This window comes from Dama dama, chromosome 11, assembly GCF_033118175.1.
Source record: "Dama dama isolate Ldn47 chromosome 11, ASM3311817v1, whole genome shotgun sequence".
Taxonomy (NCBI): Eukaryota; Metazoa; Chordata; class Mammalia; order Artiodactyla; family Cervidae; genus Dama; species Dama dama.
In genome coordinates, this window is record NC_083691.1 from 58,737,460 (window position 1) to 58,763,794 (window position 26,335).

Below are 26,335 nucleotides of genomic sequence, written 5' to 3' on the forward strand. Positions count from 1 at the left end.
ACCACCCAGGCTCCAGCAGGTCAGTTCACCCAGCTGCACAGGTCACTGGTCAGCATGTGTCTGTGGCATAAGAGAGCGCAGTACACAGGTTGATTCTGTGGAAAGAAAGCAGTGTCTTTAGGAAAGTCAGACACTAACGTGACAGCTCACAGGTTTTTAGCCCTGGGGAGCTGGGTTTATCTGACCGTTTTGTTCAACATTTGCCTGTGAACTTCAACTCTTGTGACTGCTCTGAGGGGACCCATGGGGGTGCAGAGCACGCTGTGATGGTTACGGGGTGGTCCTGCAGAAATAGCCAAAGTCACCAAAACTCTTTTTGATTTTATTTATTTATTTATTTTTTTAATTTTTATTATTATTATTTTTTTTTCCAGTGGGTTTTGTCATACATTGATATGAATCAGCCATGGATTTACATGTATTCCCAATCCCGATCCCCCCTCCCACCTCCCTCTCCACCCGATTCCTCTGGGTCTTCCCAGTGCACCATCTTTTTGATTTTAACTTCATGGCCCAAAGACACAATATTTATTGTCCTTTTTAGGCCCTTGACTGGAGTCTTATACAGCCTCCCCTCCTCGTTCAGCATTTCCCCTGCCTCCCAAGGAGAGTCTTACAAGCCTTGGACAGTGAGAACCTGAAGGGCTCACTTCTATTTCAGTGTTTATACTAGCTCTGGGGGAGGCCCTTAAATATTGACAGGGGTCTGAAGCCTTGGTTGATTTTTTAAATTTTTTCGGCACAAAAATAAATAGTTTTTGCTGTTCTTGAGTGGTGGATATTGAACTCGGGTTGTAGGGCAAAGTGGTTTCCGTGTCTTTCTAAAGAGGAGAAGCAGGCACCTCTAGCGGGAGGTGGCCTTCTGATGGGGACAGGTGGGAGGCAGTTCTTAACCATTCCTGGGCAGGTGTGGGTGGCCACGCTCTGGACAGCCAGCCTCTCAGGCTTCAAGATTGACAGGGGTGGTGGTCCTGGCCTTCCAGGATTCCTGCCCGGTGGTGGTGGGGGCATCTACTAGCAGTGAAGGAAGACATCATGGGTTCACCATCAGCCTCCTGTGATCAGACTTACGGGCAAGTGCCAAGCGTTTTGTAACTCTGATCAGTTAAGACAAAGCAAAGGGCTGTAAACTGCAGAATTCTGTCTGCCTTCCCGTAGAAACAAGATGCTTCTGGGACTTCCCTGGTGGTGCAGTGGATAAGATTCTGCCTGCCAGTGCAGGGGACTCCGGATCGATCCCTGATCTGGGAGGATCCCACATGCCGTGGAGCAGCTAAGCCTGTACAACCCCTGGGTGTGCCCTAGAGCCCGTGCTCCACAAGAGAAGCCACCGCAATGAGAAGCCTGAGCACTGCAATGAAGAGTAGCTCCCCCCACCAAAACACAACAACACAACAAAAAAGATACAGGATCATTCTAGAAGAGAAAACCAGTTCAGAAATCTGGCACTGAAAACCTTTCAGTGTTGTAGTGTAGACTCGTTAGTTTATGGTTTTATAACTGGCTGAAGGTTCTGGCCTAAACTGCAGGTTTCCGAGTGGTTTCATCACCCTTGGTCAGGGCTGCCTGCAGGGTGACTAGTTGTGTTCATCTGATTCAGTTCATTTCCTAGGAGAACCCATTACAACCCCATTTTCACTAATTTACGGTTGTAATCCATCTATTTCAGAGCCAGGATTAAATTATCACCTACCTTCAGAAGATGTATGTTTGAACTTAAGTATCTGTGGGATTTTCATATTCTGCGAAAGACAAAGGGGTGAAAGTTAGCTCCTTGTTAAGTTTTGTTTTCTTCTATTTACTGTTATTATTTTGTTAGAAAATTTTTACTGCATGTATTTTTTTTTTTAAAGACAACTGAAACCTAACATCAAGGGAAACCTTCCTCCTGTCTCAGACACCCACATGACCTCACTGGAGCAAGACTGCTGCTGCTTGTGTGTACATCCAGTTTTCTGGAAATAGCTAACTACCAGCTTAACTACAGCTCCTCTGTCCATGGGATTCTCCAGGCAAGAATACTGGCATGGGTTGCTGTTCCCTTCTCCAGGAGATATTCACTACCCAGGGATTGAACCTGTGTCTCTTGGCATCTAATGCGTTGGCAGGTGGATTCTTTATCATTGAGCCACCTGGGACTTTCCTGTCATTCAGTGTCTGGTGCTGTTTAATCAAGCTGTTCCTCTCCGATAGCGTCTCAGCCATGTCCTTTCTGTCCATTTGACATGTCCTGCCTGCATTCCCGGTGGAGCCATGCCCGTCCCCTTGGGTGGAGGACCATTGTGGGGAGTGATCGCTGGGAGTATGGGTGTCCCCAGTGTGGGCTGTTAGTTTGATTCTCCCCGAGGAAGGTGTCAGGTGCGTCCTGCCCTTGGTCACGGTCTGTACCATGGCGTGGATGGTGGCCTGGAGACAGGTGTGTGGGGTTTGCAGGTGAGGAGTGGATGGAGGGGGGCGGGTTGTCCAGGCCTGAAGCAGAATGAGAACTCTTGAGAACCTGCAGTGCTGGACTGCAGGTGATGTGGAGGAGTGGACCAGGAGGGTCAGCAGGGGCACGTGTCTCTGCTTCCTCTCAGAAAGCCACCTGCCAAGTGTAGTGTAAGGGGCCAGGTGGGCCGCGCAGGTGTGAGGCTGCCTTTGGGGGACGCAGTCTCAGCCAGTGTTCTCATGTCCAGAGCATCATCAGCATGTCTACTCTCTGCAGTGGACATCCCTGCTGAGGCCACATGTCATGTGCAGAGACGATGGAGGGTGACCCACAGGGGCCTGAGGTCCCCGCTTGGGCCCATAGCATCCACTCCTCTGTCTGCTTTGTGGGGGTGAAGCCTACATCTGTCTTGTCTGTTGTATGTCCAGCACCCTACATAGTGCTCAGAGGGCTTCAGATATACTTGCAGAGTGATTTGTCTTGAAGTCTGTCCAGAAGAGAGAACTTTTAGGAAACTTGTCATTTTTTGACTTAGGAAGGATTTGCTTGCTGAAGAGGCCCTAAAGGACCTTGCAGCTCCTCTCACTGTTGGGAGGTTAGTCTCAGGAAGGAGAGATGAGACCTGCTTTCTAGTCCATCATAAACCACCTTTATGTAAAACTATTATGTTCATATAAGACACTGCTCACTTGTCTCCTTTAGAGATTTTAAAATTCTGCAGCAGATACCAATGGGTACTTTGGATGGGACACATCTATTTTAGAAGTTATCTAGAAAAGTTGAACTGAATTTTTTTTTAGGCAAGTTTTCTTGCATCAGATAAAGCAGCACTGCCATGTCACCTCATGTCTGACCTCAGTCCCTCCCTGGACTGAATCCCCTAAGAAGGATGGCATCTGTGTTGTGCCTTATTTATATACAGTGTCTGCACAGAGCAGATATATGTCACATTTCCATTGAATAAGTGCGACTTCCATTTATTTATATCAACAAGGTGACTGATACTCTCTCTAAGGAAACCCGGTGTCTGAGGCTAAATGGCAGTCTCTACAGTGCCCAGCTGGAGAAGGAAATGGCAACCCACTCCAGTACTCTTGCCTGGAAAATCCCATGGATGGAGGAGCCTGGTGGGCTACAGTCCATGGGGTCACAAAGAGTCGGACAGGACTGAGCGGCTTCCCTTCACTCACTTCATACTTTATCACTGGAGAAGGAAATGGCAACCCACTCCAGTATTCTTGCCCGGAGAATCCCATGGACAGAGGAGCCTGGCGGGCCGTGGTCCATGGGGTCGCAGAGAGTCGGACACGACTGATGTGACTAAGCACGCACGCACAGTGCCCAGCTGCTAAGATGTACACTGGGCTGTGCGTCTCCTGGAAGAGAGTCCTTGTGTCCTTTGTCACATGTGAAGGTGTGGCCAGCCTCATCACCTGGGTGCTCCTTCTTTCAGACAGGCCTGGTGTTCAGATGCTGAGGGTTTGGAGATAAGTGTTCTTGATTCTGTCCTCCTCACTTTCTCTTCTTCTCTTTGCATCCCTTTGTTCTTACCTGGGGCTGATGTCATAACCAGCTGCAGGTGGTCTGATTAAGCAGGTCTCAGGGGGTTCTGTGTGCAGTGAACAGGCAGTAGGGAAGGGGAACCCTTCCATTTCTTTTTTTTTTTTTTTTTTTCTTTTTTGTTGTTTAGTCGCTAAGTCGTGTCTGACTCTTCGCGACCTCATGGGCTGTAGCCCACCAGGCTCCTCTATCCATGGGACTTCCCAGGCAAAATTACTGGAGTGGGTTGCCATTTCCTTCTCCAGGGCTTCCATTTCTGAAATGTGTGGTTAGACCACTCCTATTTCAGCTCTTCCACATCATCTGAAGATAATTTTTGTCTTTTTGTTCAGTCATTAGGTCATGTCTGACTTTTTGCGACCCCATATACTATAGCACTCCAGGCTTCCCTGTCTTCCACTCTCTCCCAGGGTTGGCTCAGATTCACGGTCCATTGAGTCAGTGATGCCATCCTGCGCTCAATCTTTCCCAGCATCAGGGCCTTTTCCAGTGAGTCAGCTCTTGGCATCAAGTGGCCAAAGTATTGGAGCTTCAAGATCAGTCCTTCTGTTGACTATTCAGGGTTGATTTCCTTTAGGATTGACTGGTTTGATCTCTTTGCTGTCCAAGGGACTTTCAAGAATCTTCTCCAGCACCACAGATCAAAAGCTTCAATTCTTTGGTGCTCAGCCTTCTTTATGATTCAGTTCTCATGTCTGTACATGACCACTGGAAAAACCATAGCTTTGACTATACTGACTTGTGTCAGCAAAGTGATGTCTCTGCTTTTTACTATACTGTCTTTTGCTGAGCTATAAATTTGAATAATGAATCACAGGGTGCAGTGGAGGTTTAACTCATTCCCTAACTTTGTTCTATCTTTGTGTCCACGTTTTCATGGAACAAGTTACATGCATGGAGACAGTGGTGAATTTCAGGATTTACTGATTTCAAAGCATCCTCCTTAAGGAGTAGGCCAGGGAAACAGTGAATTCTGAGAGGGCTTGAAATCATGTCCTGAGTGTTTCCTCTGCACAGAATGGCATCATGGAGCCCAGTTCGTCGTTTCTCTGTGCATGTAAATGAGTGGATCTCAGCCTTTCTTTGATGTGTACAGTGGATGAGGGCTGTTGGAGGAAACCTGGCTGCATGAGGAAGTGGGTTTTCTTTTTGCCAGGTGGCCGTTGAAATGTGTTTCCTCTGTGCCCAGTTGAAAGGCCGGGCATGTAGATTTTCATGCTCTTGTCGAGTTTTAGCTCTGAAAGTGCTTACACAGCTAATCTGGCTTTTATGTTTATTTCCACTTGGAGCTCAGCGGGAGGCTCTTTGGAGATATTCGGACAGAAATGACTTAATTGGATTTCAGCCCAGACACAGCATTTGAATGGCTTTATGGATGGCATTAATTGGGCCGTTGCCATGGGAAGTCATCTATACATTTTTGAGCTTGAGAGTTTTGAAGTCCTCTTTGATTCATTCAGTCTCTCTCATTGGCTTCTTGCTAGTTTATTTGATCAATGACATACTCAAGAAAAATAAATTTATAGCAATAAAATGAAGACATATGGTTCGTTAGCAGAACCATCATTCGGTTTTGGCACGGGTGCACTGATTTGTGTTGAAGGCTCCGTGTTGACACTCAAGAGCTGGATCAGGCTGTGTGTAAGGAATTCAGGGTCTCTTGGTTTGAAATTTGGGAGAAGAGGATTCTAAACGCTAGAGCACTGAATGGTGCCATTGTTGTTCAGCCGCTAAGTCATGTCTGACTCTGCAACCCCATGCACTGCAGCACGCCAGGCTTCGCTGTCCTTCACTATCTCCCGGAGTTTGCTCAAATTCATGTCTGTTAAGTCAGTGATGCAATCCAGCAGTCTCACCCTCTGCTGCCTCCTTCTCCTTTTGTCTTCAATATTTCCCAGAATTAGAGTCGTTTCCAGTGAGTTGGCTATTGGCTCTTCGCCTCAGGTGACCAAAGTGTTGGAGCTTCAGCGTCAGTCCTTCCAATGAATATTCAGGGTTGATTTCCTTTAGGTTTGACAGGTTTGATCTCCTTGCAGTCCAAGGGACTCTCAAGAGTCTTCTCCAGCACCACAGTTTGAAAGCATCAATTTTTTGGTGTTCAGCCTTCTTTAAGGTTCAGCTCTCACATCTGTACATGACTACTGGAAAAACCGTAGCTTTGACTGTACAGGCCTTTGAGGGCAAAGTCATGTCTTTGCCTTTTAATACACTGTCTAGGTTTGTCATAGCTTTCTTTCCAAGGAGCAAGTGTCTTCATTGCTGCAGAGATTTTTTAGCCCAAGAAGGTAGTTTTTCCACTGTTTCCACTTTATCCCCATCTATTTGCCATGAAGTAATGGGACTGCATGCCATGATCTTAGGTTTTTGCACCACTGTGGCAGATTCTATAGAAATCACTGAGGAAGTGTAAGTTTATTGGATGATGAATGTCTGATAAGAGTCATTCTGTCTAGAACCTGCCATGTGGCTGAGCCATATGGACGGCAGCATGTGGAGGTCCCTTCCTGGAGGCACTTCTGTTGCCTTTGAATGGGGACGGTTTGATTATAAAAGAGCAATTGCTGCAGGAATGGAGGACATTCCTGTAGAATGTTCCAGAAGAGGGGACATTTGGGTTCATTTCTCCCGGACGATGAGTTGGTTTTGGCTGGATAAACTGCAGGTGTGAATCTCTTCCTGGATGGTGGAGGAAGTAGACATACAGGCACAAAAGTGGGAAAGTATCTGGCATTTGGGGAAAATGTGGGTGAGTCATGTTGACCATTTTCAGAATATTCAAAAGCAGCTAAATATACTTTAAAAACACAATGATATTAAAATTCATATTCAATTGACATGATCATGAATTTGTTCTCTGAAAGTATTTCTTTTAACCATTAGCCACATACAGTTAGAAATGTCGTTTAGATCACCTGTGTGTCTAAGTTATCTCAGATGAGAATTCAGTGTCTATATCTTCCTTCTTTACTGTCTTTCCTTCCTTCTGTCTTTTTCAACAAAAGAGGTTTTATTCAATAGTGTGATTTTGTGTTTAAGGTTTATCTTGGTCAACATGCTTTTTATTTGTGTTGTAATTACCTGGACAACAATGAAATCCTGTGGACACTTTGTAAAGAATACAGGTGACCCTTTGCAAAATAGTTTGTGTAATTGGACTATCCAGTTACGGCAATGAGATGTGTATATATACACAGGTATATAGGGTTGTATATAGGGTTGTACACACACACCTACATGTATGCTGATTCTGAAAACTGTGGTTTGGATCAGTGGAAATGGCTTCAGAGAAACATCTATGATGCCTTTTGGAGGGTGGGGACTGTTGTATTAAGAGGCTAGCATCAAATATATACACAGAATCTTAAAAAGCGTTAGAACAGGTGTTACTAATGTCATTCCTATCTATGAGAATTCTGAGGCAGTAACCGTAAAATTTAAGTTCATATTAAGATTTGCCTTATGACTTCCTTGTCATGGTGTTTTAGATAAGTGTATTGATACATTTTTGGTTCCACATCATCAATTTTGGGTAATTCTCAAATCCACTCCCGTGTGCTGAGCTCATGGCTACAAATTAGGGGCATCGAGACCTCATTACAACTGAGGACATGGAGAAACAGGACCAAGGTGGGAGGGGCATGTGGGGGCTGAGCCGGTCTGGGACCCACGACTCCTGCCACTTTTTTTGGTCATGGGGTGTGTGGTCAACCCACTGCCGGCAGTTTTGTTCTCTTCTCCATTCTAGAAGACTTGAAGGCAGATATCTGCATTATTTCAGAACACAGAACCCTCAGAGCTCGACATCTCACCAGTGACCCTGCTCCCCACACCTCCCCAGCCACGTGGTATCTTCTTGAGGCTGTTCAGAGTTAAAAATTCATGCTCTTTCTGCCCCATTTTCATTAATCAATTTGTGATCCTAACACAGATGCAGTCCACTGATAACCAGTGTTATCATTTAAATCGATTCCAGCCCATGGCAGAAAAATCTGGTGGTTTCCTTTTCAGGACAGTTTTATCTTGAGTAAAAGTCCAAATTCGGTGGGACTTTCTGAAATGTGGACCCTGCATCTGGCTGCCAGCAGTGGGCACTGGCAGGGCCACTGTGCAGGGGGTAAAAAGGAGCAAGTGCGGTCCTGTCCCTGGAAGCATTAGTGTTGTTTTCTTCTTTTTAGTAAAAGAAGAAAGATAATTGCCTTTCGCTTGTCCTGCAGATTAGGGGTCTGGGCAGTTCACTGGGTGTGTTTTGCATGTTTATCTCATATACTCATGTACTATGAGGTTTGTCATGATACTCATCTGGCATAATCCAAGAGTCTTGAGCTTATGTGCAGTGTTCAACAGTCAAACAGTGTAACTCAGAAATGTTTTTCTGTATTGACATCTAAGAGAAATAGTGCCTTTGTTTTTATGTATGTATGTATTTTATTTATTAATTTAGCAATGTTTTGTTAATTTCTGCTGTATAGCAAAGTGACTCAGTTTTACACATATATACGTTATTTTTTATATTCATTTCCATTATGGTTTATCATAGGTTTTTTTTTTAACTTTTTATTTTATATTGGAGTAGAGCTGATTAACAACGTCATGATAGTTTCAGGTGGACAGTGAAGGGACTCAGCCATACATATACATGTATGCTTTCTCCCCCAAACTCCCCTCCCATCCAGGCTGCCACATAACACTGATCAGAATTCCTTGTACTATACAGTAGGTCCTTGTTGGTTATCCCTTTTAAATACAGCAGTGTGACATTTCCATCCCCAATTCCCTACCTATCCCTTCCCCCGATCCCTCCCTCCAGCAGCCATGAGTTCATTCTCTAAGTCTGAATCACAGGATGTTGAATATAATTCCCTGTGTTATACAGTAGGACCTTGTTGTTTATCCATCCTATAGATAAAAGCTTATGTCTGCTAACCCCAACCTCCCCATCTACCCCCATCCCACCCCCTGGTAACCACAAGTTTGTTCTCAGATTAAGGTGGCATGTGTGGTCATGGACTTGCGTCTTAGAAACTATGACACTATCCTTCCCTGATTTGAGAGGCAGAAGCTGGGCTCCCATCGTGGCAGACACTCCAGACTGATGGTGGTGACAGATGACCTTTGCCCCGGTTTGGAGGTTCTGGCCCTTTAGTGGTGATCCATGTGGGGAGAAAGAGTCCAGTGGGGCTCTGCAGTCAAGCGGGCCTGGGTTTGAATCCTGGCTCTGGGCCTGAGGGTATGGTGGTTTGGTTCCTGAGCTGACAATGAGGTGTGTCGTCTGGGCTGCCATAAAGGTGGATGAGGCTTTGGTGAAGGTGGAGCAACAAACACAGTGTCCCTGGGACCTGTCCAGTCACTTCTGTGCTTCTGCGGGTTGGGAGGTAGAGTGCTGGTCTTCACAGGAAGCCTTTAGGAGATTCACGTCCTCTGGGCAGTAGGCAGGGCTGCATGTCCATCCTGCCCAAAGTGGGGGGGCGCCCAGGCTTTGGCCTCAGTGGAAGGTCATGAGCCTCTCATTAATCCTGAAGACTCTACTGCAGGGAAGCCTGTCAGTGATGGACACCAGTCCTGAATGGCCATGTCCACTGAGATTTGGAGGAAACCGCGCAGGTGGCCCAGAAAAAAAGCTGGGGCAGGTGCCATGGGGCACCTGGAGTTCAGGCGGGGCAGGGATAGCTGGTTTGGGTGTCTGGAGGCCAGGCCCATGGGGACAGGCAGGGCTGCTCGGGGGCAGCCACCTGACCCTAGCACCCTCGCTGGTGTCCCAGCTGAATGCCCCCCGAGACTGGGGAGAACCCCAGGCTGGGCCCAGGCTTTTCAAAGTACAGTCAAGAAAAAGAAAACCTCAGTATTGCAGAGAATTCAGATAGTCCTTTGGTTTTGCCATGGTAGAATGATCGGGGTCCAGATCATTGTGGACAAAGGGGTGCATTTAGTATTTGTGTTAATTTCCTTCTACTCTGTCCTCATCTCTTTAATTCCTGTGGGGAGATGCAAGTGGTGCTTGTGGGGAAATGCCTTTAAAGACAAGCTTGCACTGTCCCCTCCTGCCTGAGCAGGTTGTGAAATGTCCTCCAGTGACCACCTTGGCTCCAGTGACCTTAAACCTGGCAGTGTTTGCAGTCAGAGGTGATTTTCTACAAAGTGTGTGCTTTCCTGGTGGATTCTATCACAGGTTGTACTGAAGACCTGATCTGAAGTGCTCATCTTTAACAGAGGCTTTGAATAGTCCACATTAAACGTGGCAGTGGGTGGACTTCATAGAAACCCAGCAAGGGAGCAGCTTGGTCTATGTTCACTTCTGAGGAAGGTGTGTGGTTCGTGCACTGACGCTTGGTCAATGAGATGCTTTTCTTGAAGAAAACACCACCCCTCCATCTCACACACTCGGATCTCAGGTGACCAGGCCATCTTTGTTGTTGTTCAGTTGCATCTGACTCTTTGCGACCCCATGGACTGCAGCACTCCAGGCTCCTCCACTGTCTTCTGGAGTTGGCTCAAATTCATGTCCATTGAGTCAGTGATGCCATCCAACCATCTCATCCTCTGCTACCCTCTTCTCCTCCTGCCCTCAATCTTTCCCAGGGAGGCTCTGGTTGGAACCCCTTCACTGGCTCAGATCCTTCACTGCCATCCAGGTGGATGCCCACAGCGAGTGTCAGAGGACAAGACTTCCAGACACACGCTGTGGCGCTGGTGAACTGGGAGGGAAGATAAATTCTCTGGCACTAGGCTTGCTGCTGGTGTGGTAGGTTCAGCTTTGATGCCTGTGTTCCTCACTCCAAGCCTGCTAAGGAGAGTCTCTGCCTCTCTGAGAACATTAAGTCCTGTGGCAAAGTGAATATTAGTATCTATCCCGGGAGGTTGTTGGGAGGATTAAATCACACACACCATGAGAGCACCATGCACATGGGCAACTCAGCCAGCCCCCTCCAGACGCCCAAGGGCCTTGGCTTGAGCTCTGACTCCAGGCACATTCACTTTTCAATGAAAACTTTAAAGCTACAACTTATATCCAGAAGAACCCCTGAAAATACTAATAAAGAGGTGGTGTTTGCAGACACAGCTGTGTTTAGCCAGTGGGTTTCTCCAGTAAGTGGCATGTGTCAGGCCCACAGTGAGAAATTGGAATCCTTGGTCAGGTCTGGAGTCCAGATAGCAAAGCATCTGTTTTCTGTCTTGTTTCTGAAAACACTCAGCAGAGAGAAGGCCGCCATCCTGGTGCACATTTAAGATCTCGTCCGGGTCTCGTATCCCCGATATGTCTGCCCAGTACCTTTCCTTGCATTAAATCATTACGTTAAAACAAAACAAAAATCATCCAAACCCTTGAAATAATACCAGAGAATGCATAAGTGGAATTCATTTTTTAATCAACATTTATGAACTTGCCTTATAACATTTTTATGAAAACCCTCCCTGAATTATCCTTTTCTATTTGACTAAAATAGAACTCGACTCTTCTGTGGGGTGTTTAATGATGTTCTGTGGGGTGTTTAATGATGTTGTGAGTCATCATCATGGTTTGATGAATTAATAGATCTAGTCCAAGTGAATGGTCAGGACAGATCCCTTCTGGGTTTGAAGCATAATTAAAGATGCCAGTGGACCCCCTTGGAGTCCACAGTGCCTCAGGGTCCCCTCAAAGGACAGATCAGGACTGAAAATAGGTACCCAGGTGTGGGGGCCATGAGGCCACAGCCAAGTCCCACAGTCGGGAGGGAGGGGGCTGTGGGTCCCCTCTATCGGCTCCTCCTCTGTGGTTTCCAGGATGCTGTCATCAGATTCCTGTAGCGATATTTTCTTTTTAAAAATTTTTATTGGCGTCGAGCTGATGTACAGTGTTGTGTTAGCTTCCGTTGTATAGCAAAGTGACTCAGTCATACATACGACATATGCATACAGTATAGCCTCTCTTTTTCAAATTCTTTTCCCATATATGTCATTAGAGCATTGAGTAGAGTTCCTTGTGCTATACAGTAGGTCCTTGTTAGTATCTATTTTATATATAGTAGTGAAAGAGAGAGAGAGTGTGTGTGTGTTCATCCCGATAAGGACGAAGCTGTGGGTCTGGCGGGGCCTTTCTCAGTGAATGGTCCGCGCAGGAGATGAAATCTCTATGTGGTATCCATGCTCTGCAATTCTTCTCCCTAATTAGGCTCCCAGATGGGCTTTTTGAATTTCTACTTGGCAGCTGCTCTTTTGTTTTCAGCAGGCTTGGAGGGCATGGGCAGCGGTATTGTGGGGAGGGGGCTAGAAGAGATCTGGGAGTGTGGGTCCCTCGGTTATCCCCAAGGGGGTCCCCTCCTGCCCTCTGCCTCCATGTTGACCCAGGGTCTGGAAGGTAGAGCAGGGCAAAGGAGTTTTTGTTTGGGTCGAGGTCAGTAAATATAAAGCACATTTTTTCCTGGGGTCTATTAAAGATATTTGGAGAAGGAAATGGCAACCCACTCCATTATTCTCGCCTGAGAAATCCCATGGACAGAGGAGCCCAGCAGGCTCCAGCCCATGGGGTCACGAGGAGTTGGACACAACTGAGTGACTAAACAACAGCAACAGCAAGTAAAAGGATTGGTTTCAGGCAAAGAAATAATCAGTTATTTCTCAAGCAGTAACTTAAAATCCAACAAGCAAGCTGCCCTGATAAACGGTGTTTTCTGTCTCTTTTCAGATTTCCTACGTTCCTTTTCTTCGAGCAACTTTCTGGATCGTCACCCTCTGCTGAGATTTGAGTTAGATAGGAGGATTTGGAGAACTCTGGCAGCTTGGTGACTTCAGGTGCAGTCAGCTGAGGAACTCACCCTTTGAGGAGCTCTGCGTTGCGTGTCACCTCTCGTAACTGGGCGCCGAAGGTGAGTGTGGCTTTCCGCCTGAGACAGGCAGGAGGAGCGATTGCTTTCGCCTTAGATGCCCATGTTGCACTGGGAGTACGCTTTATGTTAATAAAACGGCAATAAATGTAGCTCTTATTTGTTGAGCCTTGTAAAATGTAAGTTGCCAAGGGATGTGGTTCAGAAATTAGACTCACTGTTCCTGCTTCGGTGCCTGGTGGCAGCAGGTAAGCTAGGAGGCAGGACCATGGGTGCCTCCAACCTGTGAGATACCTGGCGCCTGGGCTTCTGGCTGGACAGGTAGTCTTGTGTTTGTAGGAGATGGGCCTTCTCTGTGTCACGGGGGATGGGTGTCCGGGATACATAGGAGCTGTCTTCAGGGTGAGCTCCATCTCATGAGGCTTCATTCTAGCTTGGATGCTGGGAAGATAAGATTGCATCAAAACATCAAATGGATACGGGTTCCGAGGGAGGGTTTATGCATTCCTATGAGAAATCTTCTCGTGTGTTAAAATCGTACTTGTGACACAGCTTGTGGCTTGAGATTCTGGGCTCCCAGAATAACAGGTACTGGACTAATGGATGTCTCTACAATAGGCGTTTCTCAGCCCTAACATGATTTTGGACCATTTGATTTAGATGATACAAGATGCTGGCTGGCGGTCAGTTCCTCTGGGGTCCTGGCTCTGACTGGGCTCTATGAGAAGATTCAATTCACCTTCAGGGTGTTGTCTCCTAAGTGGAGGTTTGTTATTCACTCACTCAGTTGTGTCCAACTCTTTGCAACCCTGTGGATTGCAGCACACCAGGCTTCCCTGTCTTTCACCATCTCCCGGAATTTTGCTTAAACTCATGTCTATTGAGTTGGTGATACCATCCCACCATCTCATCCTTTGTCACCCTCTTCTTTTGCCTTCCGTCTTTCCCAGCATCAGAGTCTTTTCCAGTAAGTTGGCTTTTCTCATCAGGTGGCCAAAATATTGGAGTTTAAACTTCAGCTTCAGTCCTTCCAGTGAATCTTCAGAATTGATTTCCTTTAGGCTTGACTGGACTTCCCTGGTGGCTTAGATGGTAAAGAATCTGCCTGCAATGCAGGAGACCTGGGTTCAATCCCTGGGTTGGGAAGATCCCCTGGAGGAGGGCATGGCAACCCATTCCAGTCTTCTTCCCTGGAGAACCCCATGGACAGAGGAGTCCATGGGGTTGCAAAGAGTTGAACATAACTGAAGTGACTCAGCACCGCACAGGATTGACTGCTTTGACCTCCTTGCTGTCCAAGGGGCTCTCAAGAGTCTTCTCCAGCACCACCGTTTGAAAGCATCAGTTCTGCAGTGCTCAGCCTTCACTGTGGTCCAATGCTCACACCCATACATGACTACTGGGAAAACCATAGCTTCGACAAATACAGACCTTGGTCAGCAAACTGATGTCTCTGCTTTTCAACACACTGTCTAGGTTTGTGGAGGAATGATACCCAATTCATGAGCTTTCCTTCCAAGTCTTATTTTGCTTCTATTATTCGCAAATTCCTTTATACTATTCTTTTTTAAAAACAATTTGTTTTACATTAGAGAGTGTGATTGATTCGCAATGCTGTGTTTCAGGTGTACGACAAAGTGATTCAGTCTTACATAAATACACACATATACTTTTTCAAATTCTTTTCCTTGTTAGGTTATTACAGAATATTGAGTAAAGTTTCCTGTGCTATACAGTAGGCCCTTGTTAATTATCTGTTTTTATATTAAGTAGTGTATACATGTCAACCCCAGACTCCTAATTTATTTCTCCCCCTGACCTTTTCTCTTTGGTAACCATAAATTTGGGTTTAAACTATTCTTGAACCCATGACTTTGGACTACCAAATCTCTTGGTTTGAGTGTTGTAGATTTCTTACTTTAATATAAATTAGAATTTTCTTTCATTTGGTCTAAAACTGCTACTAAACTTTTTGTAAATCGGGTTTTTTCTCCTCAACCCCCTTTTTGTTTTTGAACCACCTGGATTTCAGTTATGTTCCCCTTTGATGTGTGGCCAGCAGAAGAGCATGGAGTCAATATGTCGTGTTTCTTAGAGTAAGATGGTGAATTCTGCTTTGCTATTTCCTTGGAGCAAGTGACTCTCCCACCTATTTGGGGAAGAGGCGGGGCATCCGTTGTGATTTCCAGGTCAGGTACTGATTTGGAATTGAGAACCTGGAGCCCATCTCAGCAGCTGATCCAAGCCCTTCTCCTTTCTGTGTCCCCATAAGTGACCCCGAGACTCCCTCTTCCCCACAGGACATTACTGGCTCTCTCTGGCCTTACATCCTCCTGGGCAGTGAACAGCCATTCCTAGGTTTCTCTTCCAGATCTTATGTGAGTGGACGGCATTGGATGTTTCATGTCCAATCCTGGGAGGTTTCCTTTTCATAAAAAAATCTTAAAAAAAAAAAATTAAAAAAAAAATCTTAGCTATGACCACTCATTTTTTAAATAGTCATTGAAGGGAAACCTATTAAAATTTGTTCATTTATAAGTATAGTCATGTATCAATCAGTTTGTTAGATTTCATGCAAATATAAGCTAGAAATTAGTGTAAATCCTTAAATCTGGTCAACAGAATTCATTAGTGATTCATCAGTAATGGAGTCTTGACATGAATTCTTTAGAAGGTCGGTCATGGGTGACATTAGCAGACTGTCTGGGTCCTCTTCCAGAAGGTCACAAGTCAGGGGGAAATCACAGGCTTAATTGACGAAGTGTTGATGTGTCCCGCATAAGTGCCCAGCGAGAGTCTGTTACCATCACGCAAACAAGAGGTGATGCCCAGTATCATGCAAAGGTACTTAGAAAAATATTTGTATGCATGTAATTTTAAATAGACTTTTAAGTTTATCAGAGGCACAGCAAAACCCTGATTTTCTTATTAAGAATTGCTTTTGTGGTTTTGAAAACGGTTCAGTGGGAAAATCAGTAGATCTGTCCTTTCACGTAATAAATATTGACTGTGAGCACAGCGGGATTCTAGGCTACTCTTCCTGCAGTGACTGTTTTAGCAGCTACAAAAATAGATGGAATACAGTTGTTTCCGACTCTCTTTCTCGTGGCCTGTGGGATGGGTGTGACCCTGACAGCTCTGGGGTTGGGATGACCGCTATGCCAGGTTCTTACAGCAAGTCTCGGGTGCCCGAGGCAGGGAAACTGAGTGAATTTTACAGAAGGGGACGTGGAGCAGCGGCATCATGGGGCTTAAGGCACAGGGCTGCTGCTGCTGCTGATTAGTTGCTAAGTCAGGTCGGACTCTTTACAACCCCAGGGACTGTAGCCTGCCAGGCTCCTCTGTCCATGGGATTCTCCAGGCAAGAATACTGGAGTGGGTTGCAATTTCTGACTCCTGGGGGTCTTCTGACTCAGGGATCAAGCCCACTTGCATGGCAGGCAAGTTCTTTACCATTGAACACCTGGGAAGCCCACGGTAATCAGTCTGCACATCATTTAAGCAGTAACAGGTGGGGACTGGCATATGCTGTTGGGTCAGTGGTCTTTGATATACCCACGGGAAAGGTGATGGTTTGGTCAGCCCGTCACTTGCTTTGTCCTGGAGAGAAAGAAAACAGTGCCAACCAGGTAAGGTGCTAAGTGAGGAGTCAACCTCGGAAACATTTCCACATTACTGGGCACCCCAAGTTGGTGCCATCTCAGCTAGCCTTCCCTGGGGCTGGACCGAGGGGAGCAGTCTTGAGGAGGGATGTCAACTGCATCTCTGGGTGACCTGAGGGGGCCCTCGAGCCCCCTGTATCCAGGGCCTATAGTCCTTGTGCTATATTCTTTTCTCCCCTGGACCATCCCTCCCATGTTGAAATTAAAGAGCCAGGTCCTGAGAACTCCCTGGCCTTGACTTTGCCTGATTTGAGGGGAGTGGAGATCATGGGAGGAGCGTGGAGACAAACCCCTTCCATTTCCACTGGAGTGAACTTAACAATATAGAGTCTGCCCTTAATTATTCCCTGGATAACTCAGCATTAACAGTGACTCACTATTGTTGGAAGCTGGCTGGTATTTCCTGGAGATGGAGGATGTGAATAGTTCATAAGTTGTGCTGAAGATTGTTTGAAAATCTACTTGAGGACTTTTTCAGGAGATCAGTCTAATGGGTGGAAGGACGTGGGTGTTATGCGGGAAGACGGTGCATAGATGACAAGACATATGGGTACAGAAAGATAATCCAGACTGGATTTCACGCTGTGGCAGTTGCTGATGTGAATACCCAAGGTGTAAATGTCAGCATAGGCATCATTGTACTGACCTTTTCTGTTATCTTTTTAGTCTTTATTTCATTTATTTTTTCTCTGATTACTGTCCTTCCTGCTACTAACTATGGGCTTCACTTGGTCTTCTTTTTCTGGTTCCTTGAGGTGTAAAGTTTTCTTTATTTGGATCTTGGGTTTTTTTAATGTGGGTTTTTATCACTCTGAACTTCCATGCTAGAACTACTTTTAATGCATCCCATTAGTTTTGGTCTATTGTGTTTCCATTTTAATTTGTCTCAAGATATTTTTTTATTGAAATAGAGTTGATTTACAATGTTATATTAGTTTCACATGTACAACATAGTGATCAATGTTTTTTACGCTTTGTGAAAGTGAAAGCGAAAGTCGCTCAGTCGGTCCAACTCTTTGCGACCCCCATGAACTATACAGTCCATGGAATTCTCCAGGCCAGACTATTGGAGTGGGTAGCCATTCCCTTCTCCAGGGGAATCTTTCCAACCCAGGTATCCAACCGAGGCCTCCCGCATTGCAGGCAGATTCTTGACCAGCTGAGCCATAAGGGAAGCCCAAAAATACTAGAGTGGGTAGCCTATCCCTTCTCCAGCGGATCTTCCCAACCCAGGAATCGAACCAGGGTCCCCTGCATTGCAGGTGGATTCTTTACCAACTGAGCTATCAGTGAAGCCCTTTATACACTGTACTCCATTTAAAATTATTACAAAATAATGGCTATATTTTCTTATGCTATAGAAGACATCCTTGTTGCTTATTCATGGTAGTTTGTGTCTCTTAATGTCTCCTACATTTTTTTATTTCTTCTTTGACCCCTTGGTTGTTCAGTAACCTGATATTTGATTTTCATATATTTATGAATTTTCCAATTTTCTTCTAATAACTGATTTCTAGTTTCACACTATTGTGATGGGAAGAGATGTAATTTCATTCTTAATTTTATTAATACTTGTTTCTGGCCTCACATGTGATACTGTATATCCTGGAGAATGTTCCATGTGTTCTTCATAAAAATATGTATTCTGCCTGCCCCTGTTGGATGAAATCCTTTGTCAGTGTCAAGTCCATCTGGTCTAGTGTATAGTTTAAGTACAAATTTTCTTATTGATTTTCTGTCTGGATGATCTATCCATTGTTTAAAGTGGTATATTGACGTGCCCTACTATTACTGTATTGTTGTCTATTTCTCCCTTTAGGTCTGCTAATATTTGCTTGAGATATTTGTTGTCATTCAGTCACTAAGTCCTGTCCAACTCTTTGTGACCCCATGGACTATAGCACTCCAAGCTTCTCTGTCCTTCACTATCTCCCAGAGTCTGCTCAAACTCATGTCCATTGAGTCAGTGACACCATCTAACCATCTCATTCTCCGTTGCCACCTCCTCCTGTTGCCTTCAATCTTTCCCAGCATCAGAGTCATTTGCAGTGAGTTGGCTCTTGGAATCAGGGGCTGAAGTATTGGAGCTTCAGCTTCAGCATCAGTTCTTTCAGTGAATATTCAAGGTTGATTTCCTTTAGGACTGACTGGTTTGATCTCCTTGTAGTCCAAGGGACTCTCAAGAATCTTCTCCAGCACCACAATTTGAAAGCATCAGGGGTTACTCAGTGTCTAGGGTTGGCTGTAGCCTTTGATGTTTTAGTAGATGTAGTGGCTAGAGCTGCAATAATTGGCTTAAGTAATTGCCCAGTAAGTACTGAATGTTGCTAAAAAAAAAAAAAAAAAAAATTATTGTAGTGTTGATTCTACCACAGTTAACCTGCTTGTGAATCAGTGGAGGCAGATGTAAAGTACCAGGCACTTACCAGGGGCTTAACTCAAGCTTGGCCCCTCCAGGACACTATTTGTGACTGAAATACAGGTCTTATTACCCCCTGTTGTATAGGCAGAGACACTGAGTGAAGATGGTTCCCAGGGTCGCAGAGTGGAACTCACAGCAGTGTTCTGCCCTGCCCATGGTCCACTGCTTCCAAGCTGGTATTCCTTCTGCTTCCTGTCTCTGACATCCCACAGAAGTGACATGGCGGAGACTGGTATCGGAGTGCCTTCTTTAAACCAGGGACCCCTCACCACTCTGAGAGATGAAACAACTTGGCCACAACCCAGTGCCCATTGGGCAAAGTGGGCTGTGCACCCACATCTTTCTGACCCAAAGCCTTTCATTCTTGCTCAACAGTGAATTTTATTTATTTTCTCTCTCAAAATCTCCAGCAACAAAGGTTGGTTTGGAAGCCAGTCCCTTTGGAATCTCAAGGAATACATGAAGGAAGCCTTTGGAAGGGGTTGAGGGTGGGAGCCAAGACCTGAATCCCCCAGAGGCTTCCGTTCCTCCTGAAGACCCCAGGGCCAGCTCAGTAGTCCTCGGACCTGCATTTGTGTCCATCCCAGGTGTGGCTGTGTGTTTGTGGCTCCCAGTTGACCATCTGACCTCTGAGAGAAGTCATTTATGGAGGCAGAGGGACCTCCTAGCCTTCCTATGTACGTGATCATCCCAGGTGTCTGCTGCGTTTCCCATAGTATCTGTGTCAAGAGCAAAGCCACAGGAAATCAAGATTGATCGTTTCTTTGTGCAGCCATGAAATCATCCTTTTCTGCTGGTTGAGGTGACAGTCAAAGCTTAAGCAAGCTTTGACCACAATTTCCCTTTTTTGTCACAGCCAATATGCCCCGGCAGTGTGACTTGCTCGAAGGCTGGACACAAATTGTTGCTGTTCAGTCTCTAAATCATATCCGACTCTTTGCAACTCCATGGACTGCATCTCGCCAGGCTTCTCTGTCTTCCACCATCTCCCGGAGTTTACTCAAACTCACATCCGTTGAGTCAGTGATGCCATCCAACCATCTCATCCTCTGCTGCCCGCTTCTCCTCCTGCCCTCCATCTTTCTCAGCATCAGGATCTTTTCCAGTGAGTCAGCTCTTCACATCAAAGGTGGCCAAATTAAAAACACAAAAAGCAAACCCTTACCCCTGCCACCTCCATTCTTTTCCTTAGGAAGGATTATAGCAATGAATTCATAGCTTTGCAGTCAAGTCTTCACTACTCTCTGAATTGTACCTTATAGTTTGCAAATGAATTTTCATATAAATTCTAAGATCAGGTGATGTGGCTATCTCCCCCCATTTTATAAAAGGTGGAAAAGAGCCTGAAGAGTTCACTTATTTGCCAGGACAGCCCAGCAGATGGTGACCCCTGACTCAGGGCTGCATGGGGGCTATAGGGGTGCTGACAACACACGCGCTGTCTTGATCTCAGCGTCCCTGGACTGCTTGTGTACAAGTCTAAGAAACAGGCCACTCCAGCCACTCAGAGCTTTAAATAGAGTGCTGCTGCACTTGAGTTTCCAAAATTAGGAGAGGTGAAGAGTTTTTCTTGGCATCCTTCCTCCAGAAAAGCAAAACATATTCGTCCTGTGTCTGTGTGTGTTGCCGGGTAGGGGAGTCAGCTTTTCAAAAGCAAACTAGACCTCAAATGGATAAATCTTTTGGAGGTAATGGGTGTGTTTATTACCTTGTTTGTGGGATCAAGGGTGTATGCATATGTCCAAACTCATCCACCTATACACATTTAATACGTGTCACTTCTAAGTGTACATCAGTAAAGCTGAGAAACGCTGACTGCCATGGCAGGATGAGAATTCCTGTATGGACCCATTGCAATGTGTGCCAGTCTGGAGTTTTGTTTTGTTTTTCTTTTCCTACACTTTTTCTGAAGTGTAGAAAACTGTTATGAGCAGCCTGGTGGTCCAGGAACACAGTTGGAGGGTCACTGGTGGCTCCGGGGATCCTACCTTCTCCTGTTGCTGGCCTGTCTCAGTGCAGAGAGTGGAAAAGCACCCTGAGTTTTAGGTTTCTGCTGATCAGAATCGACTTTGCTGTTGGCTCTTAATGGAAACTGGTTCCAAGATGTTCAGATGGTTATAAAATCATATTGAGTGGTATGGTATGAATCGAATGAGTAACTGGTATGAAAGGTATAAATAACAGGGTATTAATGACTAAGACCATGAAAGATCAGTTTAAGGGGAGTGGTTTTTGGTGCTGTGTTAACAAGCAAGACGGTAGCAGAAGCAGTTTTGAGTGGAGGCCAGTAGTCCTCAGTGCTTGTTGAGGGGGGTGACTGTGTCTACCTGCTGGTCCCCGACTGGGGGCCAACCCTGCATCTCACTGTGAAATGACATCTACGTTCTGAGCCTCTCGGAGTCGACTTTGACTGACAGTCACACTGACATGTGAATTGATGGAATTGGTGGAGGCTCTCTTGCCTGCCCTGGCTCTCTCACCTAACTGTGTGCAAACCTCCCCAGGCACAAGTGGGCAGGCCATGGTCGGGGGCAGCCCAGGGCAGCCCCCAGCTCACCAGGGGAAATGGAATGCTTCATCCACAGGGGGCTGTTTTTGTAGAATGCTGCTTTCTTTCTGGCACTGCCCCCCCCCCCCAACCCCGCACCTCGCCCACCACCCCGCTGCCCAGGACTCAGGGAATGAGTGGGAAATGCAGGGAATCTGAGGACTGCCCCCAAGTCAGCCTCGCTTTGGTTGGAGGGATCGGGCACGAAGAGCCTGTGCTCTTAATCTGAGTTCTTGGAGTAGATTTTGTGACGCCCACAGAGATAACTTGGTAGCTCAGATGGTAAAGCATCTGCCTGCAATGCCGGAGACCCGGGTTCGATCCCTGGGTTGGGAAGATCTCCTAGAGAAGGAAATGGCGACTCACTCTAGTACTCTTGCCTGGAAAATTCCATGGATAGAGGAACCTGGTAGGCTACAGTCCAAAGGGTCCCAAAGAGTTGGACAAGACTGAGCAACTTCACTTTCTTTCTCTACACACAGATTTAATCTGCCAAGGGAAAGTCTCAGTTTCAATTCTCCAATGTTAGCTTCCCTGGTAGCTCAGATGGTAAAGCATCTGCCTACAATGTGGGAGACCTGGGTTCAATCCCTGGGTCAGGAAGATCCCCTGGAGAAGGAAATGGCAACCCACTCCAGTATTCCTGCCTGAAAAATCCCATGGACTGAGGAGCCTCATAGGCTACAGTCCATGGGGTTGCAAAGAGTCGGACATTATTGAGCAACTTCACTTTCACAGAGATAACAGTTTGCCAACAAAGGTCTGGATAGTCAAAGCTAATGGTTTTTTCAGAGGGTCATGTACAGATATGAGGGTTGGGCCATAGAGAAAGCTGAATGCTGAAGAACTGACACTTTTGAACTGTGGTTCTGGAGAAGACTCTTGAGAGTCCTTTGGTCAGCAGGGACATCAAACCAGTCAATCCTACAGGAAATCAACCCTGAATATTCATTGGAAGGACTGATGCTAAACTCCAGTACTTTGGTCACCTGACAAGAGGAGTTGACTCATTGGAAAAGACCCTGATGCTGGGAAAGATTGAATGCAGGAGAAGGGGACAACAGAGGATGAGATGGTTGGATGGCATCACCGAGTGACTAAGCCATGTCCGACTCTTTGCGACCCCATGGACTTAATTACTAAACAATAACAGCAACAAGCAACTCAGTATCAAAAATACATATAACCCGAGAAAAACAGGGACCAAAATCAAAATGGATATTTGGCACCCACCCCCACGTGTGGTGGGCTTCCCTGGTGGCACAGACAGTAAAGAATCCATCTGCCAGTGCAGGAGACTCAGGTTCAATCCCTGGGTTGGGAAGATACCCTGGGGAAGGGAATACCTACCCACTCCAGTTTTCTTGCCTGGAAAATGCTGTGGACAGAGGAGCCTGGCTAGCTTCAGTCCATGTGGTTGCAAAGAGACAGACACGACAGAGCGACTGACACTTGCACTTTTTCAAAGCCCCTCTTTAACTGTCAGAAGCAGGGTTACTCTGAACCGAGCACAATTTCTGTGCTGCAGATGAGGCGTGGAGATGCCTCCTGGTACTGTGTCAGCATCCAGCTTTCCAGCCATCCCCACATCTTCCCAGGCAGAACTGCCTTCCTCCTGTCCTGGCACAATAGGAGGATCTCCACTGCCTCCCAGCCTCCCTGATGCTCACGTCATCGATCTGGCCCATTTCTGTCCATCTAGTGTTAAAGGGCATACCCCTGTGGTCTTGAATCATGGATGCAGTGAGTTTTTCTGAGTTGATTCATCATCTGTGCTGTCCTTCTGGACAATGACTGACTTTGTCTCCACTTGCTTTCAACTGAGTTGTTGTTCTGTTTCTTCTTGAACTGCAGGACTCTTGATATATTCTGGGAACCAGTCTTTTGTCTTTGTATGTAGTGGTTTCTTTACAAGTGTCCTATTTTTTAAATATTTTTTTGATGTGGATCATTTTTTGAAGTCTTTATTGGATTTGCTACAATATTGCTTCTGTTTTATGTTTTGGTTTTTTGGCCTCGAGGCATGTGGGATCTTAGCTCCCCAACCAGGGATCAAACCTGTACTCTCTGCATTGGAAAGTGAAATCTTAACCACTGGACCGTCAAGGAAGTCCCAATTTCATCATATTTTTTTCTGTTTCTTTTTTCTATTTATTTATTTTTAATTGGATAATTGCTTTACAACATTGTGTTGGTTTCTGCCGCACATCAGTGTGAATCAGCCATAGGAACACATGTATTCCCTCCCTCTTGAACCTCTGTCCCACCTCCCTCCCCACCCCACCCCTCTAGATTGTCACAGAGCACTGGATTGAGCTCCCTGTTTCACAGAGCAAATTCCCACTGGCTCTCTGTTTTACATATGGCAGTGTATATGTTTCAGTGCTACTCTTTCAGTTCGTCCCACCCTTTTCTTCCCCCACTGTGTCCCCAAGTCTGTTCTCTATGTCTGTGTCTCCATTGCTGCCCTGTAAATAGGCTCCTCAGTACCATCTTTCTAGAGTCCACTTATATGGGTTAATATACGGTATTTTTCTTTAATCTTTCTGACTTATTTCACTCTGTATAATAGGCTCTCGGTTCACCTGCTTCACTAAAATTGACTCACATGCGTTCCTTTTTATAGCTAATATTCCATTGTATATATGTATACCACTACTTCTTAGCCATTCATCTGTTGATGGACATCAGGTTGCTTCCTTGTCCTAGCTATTGTAAATAGTGCTTCAGTGAACATTGAGGTACATGTGTCTTTTTCAATTATGGTTTCCTCAGGGTATGTGCCCAGTAGTGGGATTGCTGGGTCATATGGTAGTTTTATTCCTAGTTTTTTAGGGAATCTCCTACAATCTACATCCATAGTGGCTGTATCAATTTGCATTCCCACCAACAGTGCAAGAGGGTTTCCTTTTCTTCACACCCTCTCCAGCATTTATTGTTTGTAGATTTTTTGATGATGGCCATTCTGACCAGAACAAAGTGATAACCTCATTGTAGTTTTGATTTGCTTTTCTCTAATAATGAATGATGTTGAGCATCTTTCCAAGTGTTCATTAGCCATCTGTATGTCTTCTTTGGAGAAATGTCTATTTAGATCATCTGCCCACTTTTTGATTGGGTTGTTTGTTTTTCTGGTATTGAGCTGCATGAACTGCTTATATATTTTGGAGACTAATTCTTTGTCAGTTGTTTCATTTGCTGTCATTTTCTCCCATTCTGAGGGTTGCCTTTTTACCTTGTTTATAGTTTCTTTTGCTGTGCAAAAGCTTTTAAAGTTTAATTAGGTCCCGTTTGTTTATTTTTGTTATAATTTCCATTACTCTAGGAGGTGGGTCATAGAGGATCTTGCTGTGATTTATGTCAGAGAGTGTTCTATGTTTTCTTCTAAGAGTCTTATAGTTTCTGGCCTTACATTTAGGTCTTTAATCCATTTTGAGTTTATCTTTGTGTATGGTGTCAGGAAGTGTTCTGATTTCATCCTTTTATATGTAGCTGTCCAGTTTTCCCAGCACCACTTATTGAAGAGGCTGTCTTTGCCCCATTGTACATTCTTGCTTCCTTTGTCAAAGATAAGGTGGTGTCCATGGGTGTGTGGGTTTATCCCTGGGCTTTCTATCTTGTTCCGTTGGTCTGTATTTCTCTTTTTGTGCCAGTACCATACTGTCTGTATGTTACATACTGATGACTGTAACTTTGTAGTATAGTCTGAATGAGGAAGGTTGATGCCTCCAGCTCCGTTCTTCTTTCCCAAGATTGCTTTGGCTGTTCGGGGTCTTTTGTGTTTCCATATACATTGCCAGTTTCATCATATTTTGATCTGGGAGGATTGGTAATTCCGCTTAGAGAATCGAGATTTATTTGAACTAGAATGATCTTTTACTGTGCCAGCTATGCATACCACTATTTATACACTTTCATGCTTTCCTATAAAAGGGAGTCTTATATTCTTACAGCTCTGCTGGAAAGATTATGTTTCTGCTTTGTGTTGCTTCGGTGTTCAACATCCTGTTTTTAAATTTGGGGACTGATAAATGCAAAGTTTTCAAATGCTATCATTTTATTGACAGGTATATCTCCAGGTGTGAGACAGTGCCTCCTCAGTAGTTTAATGAGCTTTGCTGAACTTTCATCTTTCCTTCTCTGTTGCTGCTCTCATCAGTTGTCAGGAAAAGTTGGAATTTTGCCCTTCATTATTGATCTGTATTTCATGAATATTTATGTATATTCTGTGTACTTTTCCCCTTTTACTCAAAGTAGCTGAATGACACAAAATTTTAAATTTTAATTGAAATTATTCCATGGCTTCCCTCATGAATGAAGAGCCCTTATTATGTAGAATAACAATGACAGTATCAAAGGTGAGTGTGAAAGTATGTGTTAGTCATTCAGTTGTGTCTGACTCTGCGACCCCATGGACTGTAGTCCACCAGGCTCCTCTCTCCATGGGATTTCCTAGGCAAGAATACTGGAGTGGGTTGCCATCCCCTTCTCCAGGGTACCTTCCCTACCCAGGAATCAGACCTGGGTCTCCTGCAGTGCAGGCAGATTCTTTACCACCGAGCCACCAGGGAAGCCCCTATCTAAGGTGAGATTGTTTCAAATAAAGTTCCTTAAGTGTGAATCCAGCTGCACATCAGGACTTGAGCACAGGAAGCAGCATCTCAGTGTCCTCTGTCCATGAGAGGTCTGGTGGTGGAGGCCACACAGCTGCTGGCAAAGAGCATCCATGCTGCTGTCCACGTGCTCGCTGGGGACACAGGCTCAGGCCCTTCTAAGTGCTTGGTTTATGAGGAGCACAATCCTTGTGTGCGAGGCATTTTATTCAGCGAGAAAACAGACAATAAAAATGTATGTGAGGTCCCAGTAAGTGCCAGGGAGAGAGAAAGCAGAGCAGGGAAGTGGTGGAGCGAGGGG

At 45.4% G+C, this 26,335-nt stretch overlaps 1 protein-coding gene across 3 annotated transcripts in view; it reads left to right on the top strand.

The window, feature by feature from the left end:
• Nucleotides 1–26,335, top strand: part of NCK2 (NCK adaptor protein 2) — a 113,033-nt gene that overhangs the window by 51,209 nt on the left and 35,489 nt on the right. For all 3 annotated transcript variants that reach the window (XM_061155334.1, XM_061155332.1, XM_061155333.1), the window contains exon 2: nucleotides 12,651–12,831. The gene's annotated coding sequence lies outside the window, so the exon portion shown is untranslated. The remainder of the gene's footprint in view (nucleotides 1–12,650; nucleotides 12,832–26,335) is intronic.